Below are 7,982 nucleotides of genomic sequence, written 5' to 3' on the forward strand. Positions count from 1 at the left end.
GCAGTAGCGGCAGCAGCAGCGGCAGCGGCAGCGGCAGCGGCAGCGGCGGGAGCTGGAGCAGCGGCCCCCGCAGCCCCGGGAGCCCCGGCGCCGCCGGCGGCCGGCAGCCCGGGTGGGCTCGGGCCATGGCCGGGCGGGCAGGGGTCCGGGCCGGGACCGCCCTCGGGGCGCACCGCGCAGGGAGGATCGGGGGCTGTGGACGGTGCGGGCCGGACGCGGCCGAAGGGCTGCCAGGCAGTAAAGCAGGTAGGTCCTCGGGGACAGGGGCCCGGGCCCGGCGGGCTCTGGCCGGACCCTCCGTGGACGGGCTCGTGGGAGGCGGTGGTGCTCCGAGGCGCACGGTAATCCAGGGGCCGGCAGGCCCACCCGGGGGCAACAGGGGTCTAGGTCTAAGATCCGAGCGCTGGGCTCTGGGCTTCGGGGTCCGGGCTCCTGGGTCTGGGGTGCCTCCTGCACACCCGCCCGCCCTCCTTCACTTCTGCTCCAGCCTGCACTGCCGCGGCGGCTCAGAGGGAGAGGGGCCGGGCCGGCTTCCTGCCCATCACCCGCCCCGCCACGCCCCGGGCCACTGGACGGCCAATGGGCGAAGGCCAGGCTCGTGAGTCACGCCCCGCCCGGAACGCCCCCTGCGTCCCCAGGTGGCAGTGGCCCCCCTCAGCCCCACCCCTAGAGCCTAGCGACAGGGCGGAGGGAGGAGCTCAAGAAAAGATGAATTAGATTAGGCGGGGCGACGCCGTCCATCAGGGAAGGAAGCCACGCCCCCTAGTCCCCATTGGCATTGGGAACTGAAATAGGGCGGAGGAGGTGCTTGCAGGTGGGCTAGAGCGGGCGTGGAGCGCCCCCTAGCGTCTACACCGTCCTCACCGTGCGCGCCGTTCCGGGCTGTCTTCTTTCATTCCGGGCGTTTCTCTGGCCATCGGAAAAGGCTGTGGTCTTCTGGGATAGGGTCTAGAGCTATAAGGTCATCTGGCACAACTCTCCCGTTTTGCAGATGGGGAAACCGAGGCCCAGAGACGTTGAGTAAAGGTAACACAGGAAAAGAGCCAGGATTAAACTCAGGTCCCATCATTCCAAATTCAGCACCTTTCCCATGACAGATGAGGAAACTGAGGTCCCGTGACTTAGTCAAGGTCTCACAGGCAGTGGGTGGCAGGTCGGACCAGGGAGGTCTGCGTGATCCGGAGCAAGACTTAGAGCAACCTTCTGAATTGCAAAGAGATCAAATGCAAGCCAGGCGCCCACGTGCACCGATGGTAGCTGAGAGCTCTCTCTGGCAAAGGAAATCTCAGGTCCAGTTCCTATCCTTGTCGCGACAAATAAATAGGTGCTAGAAGTGGAGGTTTAACAACTGGAGGAATCGAGAAAGGCCTCTTGGAGGAGATGGCCCCGGGGTAAGCCTTGAAAGGAGCTACAGAATCCAACAGACAGAGGTGAAAGGGAAGGGTTCCAGGCATGGGGTGCAGCCTAGGCAAAGGCATGGAGACGGGAGACAGAGAATAAAGCTAGGTGACATAGAGTCCTGAACTGGAGTCCAGAAGATGAGTTCGAATTCTGCCTCTGACAGTAGCTGAGTGATCCTGGGCAAGTCACTTGACCCCTCAGTCCTGGTTTCTTCATTTGTAAAATGAGATTAATAATAAATAACACCTACCTCCGAACATGGATGATTAAAGGAAATAACATGTACAGTGCTTTGCAAACATTAACATTCTCTGTAAATGCTAGCTACTGTTATTATTAAAAATGGGGAATCCACCTGGAAAAGGCAGGCTTGAGCCAAATTATGAAGTGGGGGGGGGGGGGAGCTGCAAATGCCTAACACAGAGGAGTTTGTATTTTATTCTGAAGGAAGGGAGTGAACCTGGACTTCTACCTGGATTAGAGAAAGGGGGGGGGCAGGGAGCTGTGGTCACGAATTTGAAGGCCGACATGTGAAAGAGCTTCAGACCCTAGAAGGCCAGAACTGGAGGCAATGGGGGAAAGGCTAGAAAGAGTCTGTAAGTGTCGAATCTAGCTCAGGAAAACCTTCCCTAGGATGAGGGCTGCCCCAAAGTGGCCCAAGCTGCTGCCACCGGCAGGAGGGGAGCAGGACAGTGGGTTCCTAGGAACCTGGAACCTCCCTGGGCCTCAGTTTCCTCCCCTGTAAAAAAGTGGCTCCTCAGGTCCCTTGCTAGAGCTAGGATGCTAAAGCATTTGCAGCTGCTCAGAAGCATAGAAATAGCCCTGTTTAGCGCCGAGGGGGCCAACATCTTTAGTTAAAATGCCCCCCACACTTGTCTCCGCTCCAGCACTCTCACCTACCCTCCTCCCAGGAAGTTTTAGGGGCTCCCCCCCTCAAGCTGGGGCCCCCAAGGCGACATTTCACACCATTTCCCTCAGTCAAGCTTTATGCTGCTTCCCCCAAGCACAAGGGAATGCGGGCTATAGAACTGATTAAGTTGTACCTTGGGCCTAGCCGGGTGCTAAGTACTGAGCAAAAGCAAGACAATCTCTGCCCTTGGGGAATTTCTTTTCTTTCTTTCTTTTTTTTTTTTTGGCGGGCAGTGGGGGTTAAGTGACTTGCCCAGGGTCACACAGCTAGTAAGTGTCAAGTGTCTGAGGCCAGATTTGAACTCAGGTACTCCTGAATTCAGGGCCGGTGCTTTATCCACTGCACCACCTAGCCACCCCTGGGGAATTTCTATTCTAAGAAGAGGAGAAAGGGACATGGGGGAAGGATCAGGATCCATGGTAGGTCTGGGAATGAGAGAGAAGCCTCAGAGAATAGTGTGGAGTTCTTGAGGCCTGGAAGGTACCTAGATCTATGCTCCCAGGGTCAGAGAGGCTCTAAGGAGAATTGTTCTCATCCTAGGAGATGCTGATGCCCGCAGGCTTTGTGACCTCGGGCGATTCCTGGGGCTTGCTGTAAAAGCCAGGAGGTAGACCAGATGACCCAAGGGGCCCTTGCCAGTCCTTCTAGTATCCTGTATTGACATTGCTGGTCTGGACCAAGGGCAAGGCGAAGGTGCTAGAGGAGGGATCCCAGAGGGGAGAAGCCACACCTGCACTTACATTAGTCCACAGAAGTCCAGTTCCCCCAAAGCCCCAGGTTGAAGGGATGATTGGTGAGCCCAGGTCTATAAGCTTGTTGGAAGGACCCTCAGAGGCTACCCAATCCAACCACCTCACTTTACAGAGCAGGACACAAAGCCCAGAGAAGCTTGAAGTCACACAGCTAGCTAGAAAGTATCAAAGCTAGGATTTACACCCAGGTCCTCAGACCTGAACCCTTCCTCCCAAACTTTCTCCTGCACAGGTCTGTTCTCAACCCCTTGAGGCCCCTCAGAACAGATATCCCAGGGGGCAGCTAGGTGGCACAGTGGATGAAGCACTGGCCCTGGATTCAGGAGTACCTGAGTTCAAATCCAGCCTCAGACACTTGACACTTACTAGCTGTGTGACCCTGGGCAAGTCACTTAACCCCCACTGCCCCGCCAAAAAAAAAAAAAAAGAACAGATCTCCCTGTCCTTTCCCCTCCCCAGACTCTGTGGCAGGGTGAGGTCTTTTCAGGCTCTGTGAGGTGCTGGTCTTTGGGGAACCTAAATTTCTGGGGTGCTGACTGGGGCTCCCTTCTCGGAAAGCCACTCCATCCCCTTGTTTCCCTAGGCAGTTCTCTAGGGCCAGTTGCCCTGTTTACACAGCATCTCTGCCAGGAGGGACCCACCTTGGGCAAACATAGCCAGCCGGGTGGCAGGCACCGGGCCCTTTGTTCCAGGGCTGGATAGGAGCGGCTAGTGGGCAGGTAACAGGGAGACCCCAGGGAGCTCCGGATATTGGCGCCAATGTTCCCACGGGAACCATGCCTGATCAAGGGGCCCAGAGGGCAAGAGGGGCAAAAGGATGAGTGTGCTTGGCAGGAAACTGGATCACCTGCCCTGAGAGGAGGGTTTTGGGGGGCCAGGCTGGCTTCTAGGATCACTGACTTAGCCCCTGACTTCTCGGACGTACCTACCACTGACACCCAAGGCAGCAGAGGCAGCATTGCCTAATGGGGAGGATTCGGGACTGGGGGTCCTTTGTGACCCTGGGCAAGTTATAGGGTCATAGATTCAGAGATGGAAGGGACCTTAGAAATCAACTAACCGAAACCCTTTATTTTGCAGAAAAAGAAACTGAGATTCACCCAAGGACAGGAAATTACCTTGTCAGGTTCCCATGGGTAACTACATAGTCATCTTACAGACGAGGAAACTCAGACCCCTAGAGATGAAGTGACTAGTCCTAGAGCTGTGCCATGGGGGCCCAGTGTCACTGTAAGGATTTGAACCCAAGTCCTTTTACTCCAAGTCAATGTTCTCCCCACCCTACTGCCTCTACCCCTCAGGATTCTGGGGGGGGGGGAAAGACATCTCTTTTCATTAATGTCTGACACATAACGTGCCCATGAAATACTAGAAAACATAATTCTGAGAAGGGACCCCAGGCTTCAGCCTGCTGCCCCAGGGGGGTCGCATCCCCCCCACAGAAGTGCCCCGGAAGTGTGGCCTAATCCACACTTCTCTGTATATAGATGAGGCCCATAGGTAGGTAGTGAGTGGTAGAATGAAAATTCTAACTCAGGCCTTGTTCTCACCAGCAGAGTAGGACTGATAACACTTCTCTCCCTTACAGGTTATTGTTGGGATCCTGGGAGATAATGTCTGTAAAGAATTTTGCAAACCTTCAAGCTCCATATGAATGTGGGCTATTACCCTTGTTAGTGCAGGGCTATGGTTTGGGGGTAGAGAGAGGCCAGCCCAGCCACCCTGCCCCCTGCCTTCTCTCTTCCTCCAGTCCTTGCCCTAGGGCCCAGGGGTTAAGAAGCCAAGAGGCCCTGGGGCCACTGGCTCCCTCCTCCCCTTTCTTGTGCTCTGGGCCGCCCACAGGTCCTCCCCACTGGGAGCCCACAAAATAATTACTGACAGCTTTTTATATGCTTGATTATTTCCAAGGCACATCATACAACAATTCTCTCATTAAGCTTTCACAAGTCACCGGTGGCGGCATTATGATCTAGATTTTATGAGGGAACAGAGGTTGGGCTTCACCAAGGTCACACAGCCAGGAAGAACCTAGTAAAGAAAAAACACTGGATCTGGATTCAAATCCTGATTCTGAAACTTACTCCCCATGTGACCTTGGGCAAGTCCCTTCACCTCCCTTTGCCTCAGTTTCCCTATCTATAAAATGAGGGTGTCAGACTAGACCACCTGACTCTGAGATCCCATCCCATGATTTGGGATAGTTTTATGGTCTCCTCCCCAGACTTCCTTCTGTCTCACTCTAGAGAAACTCTCTGGAATAGTGGATAAAATACAAGACTTGGAGTCAGGAAGGCATGGGTTCAAATCCCAGCTCTCACTCTAGCAAGTTGTTTGACCCTGGGCAAGTCATTCAGTCTCTCTAAGTCTGTGTCCTCATCTGCAAAATAGAGACCCTAATGGCCCTGACCTACCCAGGCTATTACAAGGCTCCAATGAGATCATGTCTGTCAAGCCCTTTGCAAACCCCAAAGCAGTACATAAGTGGAAGCCAGTTGTTGTGAGAGCACAGCCCTGCAAGGGCTTGAAACAGGAATTCAGCCTCCAGTCTGAACCACTCAAGTTTAGTGGGGACAGGATGGGGAGGCGGGGACACGAAGCTAGCCAGGTCTCTGAATTCAGCTCACTTTACATCCCACCTTCTCTCTCTGGTTCATTGGAGGCCAGGATGCCCAGTCCCCCAGATCCATACCCTGGCCAAGGACCCAGGCACCTCAGCATCCGTGGTCCCTTGTCCCCTCCCCCCGCCATCACTCAAAAGGGTCAGTGAACAGAGTCGTTCCTGGACTGAGCTGGAATCTGACTCCTTCTCCTATTAACCAAACACAGAATCTCTTATTTTAAAAAGAAAACAGAACCCCTCATTTCTGAGTTGCCTGAGTGTTTGTGTGTGTGTCTAGACAGAGTCTGAACACCTGTCCAGTTTCCCTGGCAGGGGTGAGAAAGGAGGTTGTGATAGCGTGGTGTCATTCGGAGACCAGGGAGGCAGAGATCTGGGGAAGGTGAGGAGTTCTGATATTTAAGGGGTCAGGGGTTCACTAAATGAGTGAGAGTGAAAAAGCATTTATGATCCTCTTACTGGGTGTCAAACACCGTGCTAAGTGCTAGTGGCGCAAATAAAAAAAAGCTCATGAGCAAGGCCTGCTCTCAAGGGGATCACACTCTAATGGGGGGGGGGGGCTCACTTATAGAAGCATCTGGCCACAGGATAGGAAGATTCCAGAAATCCAAAGGATTCCCCAGTGGGTCAGATGACAGTGCCCAGGAACTGGAGGCCATGACAGTGGGGAGATGGGAAGGTCCAGGGGTCCAGCCATGACAGTAAGGACTGGCTGTCCTCCATCTCACTGGACAGCTTGTAGTTGGTGATCCCACAGTCCAAGGCTGTGATGCCTGGGCAGGCTTGGGGATGGTCATGGGGAGAGACAAAGGGAAGAGCAAGAGGAAGAGTATTCCCAAGGGTCAGATAGACTTTGGCTCTCTTTGTAAGCATGTGGCTCATGCGGTGGTAACTCCCCTGGAGATGACTCCCCCCTCCCCCTGCCTGACCTAAGGGAAGCCCCCTCCTCAAAGGGGAGCTCTTGTTCCAGTCTTAAGGAGAATCCAATTCTAACTGGAGGTAGCCTCACACCAAAGAGAAGGGGTCTGGCTCTTTCTTGGACTCTCTGTCTCTGCCCCCGTTCTGGGATTCTGGAGAAAATCTCAGAAGCTGAATTTAGGGAGAGCTTCTATTTAGAGCCTCCCCATAAAGGGTTAAAGCCTTCTGGAAGAGGTTTTCATTGTACAAAGTAGCTAGCAGGCGTCTCTCCACTTTGTGAGGCAGCATGACTGTGGATGGAACACCGGGCTTGGAGGCAGGAGATCAAATCCTACTTCAGACACTCTGTACTTCACTTTCCTCATTTGCAAAATGGGTTGGGGTCTGGGTCTGGGGGTGAGTGTGCACTGAAGTCCCTTCGAGGTCTAAATCTAAGAAATCATCATTCCTTTAGTACGAAGGAAATGCTTAAAAGTCATAAGGAAGCCTTAACAAATACCCACAACCTGAAACAACAGCGCATCACCTATTGTACTCTCGTGGGGGTAAAGGAAACTTCATGGGAATGCTGAAGAGATATTTCACATTCATCTTGGATCTGTTCTGTCTGAGAGTCTCACAAAGTCCTAATGCTCTGGCCACCCAGACCTGGCTCTAGTCCATGTGGACTTCTAGGAGTGATGCCCTTCTCCCAGGGCTATACTGGTGCAGTCAATGTTTTAACAACAGCCTCTCCAGGAGGAGGAAATGGACAATGTGAGCCGGACACATTTTTAAGTTAACATTTTCTCTGTCACTTTCTAGTTAGAATTATTCAACAATTGTATTTTTCTTTTCTTTTTCTTTTTGCGGGCCAATGAGGGTTCAGTGACTTGCCTAGGGTCACACAGCTAGTAAGTGTCAAGTGTCTGAGGCTTCATTTGAACTCAGGTCCTCCTGAATCCAGGGCCAGTGCTTTATCCACTGCGCCACCTAGCTGCCCCTCTCCATCACTTACTAAAGTCTAGACAATCAACGAAACCACGACTCAAACTCTAATTTGTAGCATTTTTGGATTTCTGAGGTGTTTTTATCCTGGGAACTTAACAATCAGCTCCCCTGAGCCCATCTGAGCTGACTTCAGCCTATGCCTGCCTTCTGTTCTAAGAGGCTACTGCAGAATTCACCTCCCATAAGCAGCATCTGATTCGGGAACTCTCAAGGTCATGAAGTTGCCACCAAGGCTAGAAGTGGTTGTTTGATAGCCATCTGTTGCTTAGGAGGAAAACAGAAGTCTTGCCTCAGGCCAACACTGCCTGTGTTGTTGCTGCTATGGGCTTGTCATTGCCATTGTGGGAAAGAAATCCCCTCTGCTCTTGATTGGAGGTCCAAGGGAGACTTGTGG

This window comes from Dromiciops gliroides, chromosome 4 (genome assembly GCF_019393635.1).
Source record: "Dromiciops gliroides isolate mDroGli1 chromosome 4, mDroGli1.pri, whole genome shotgun sequence".
Taxonomy (NCBI): domain Eukaryota; kingdom Metazoa; phylum Chordata; class Mammalia; order Microbiotheria; family Microbiotheriidae; genus Dromiciops; species Dromiciops gliroides.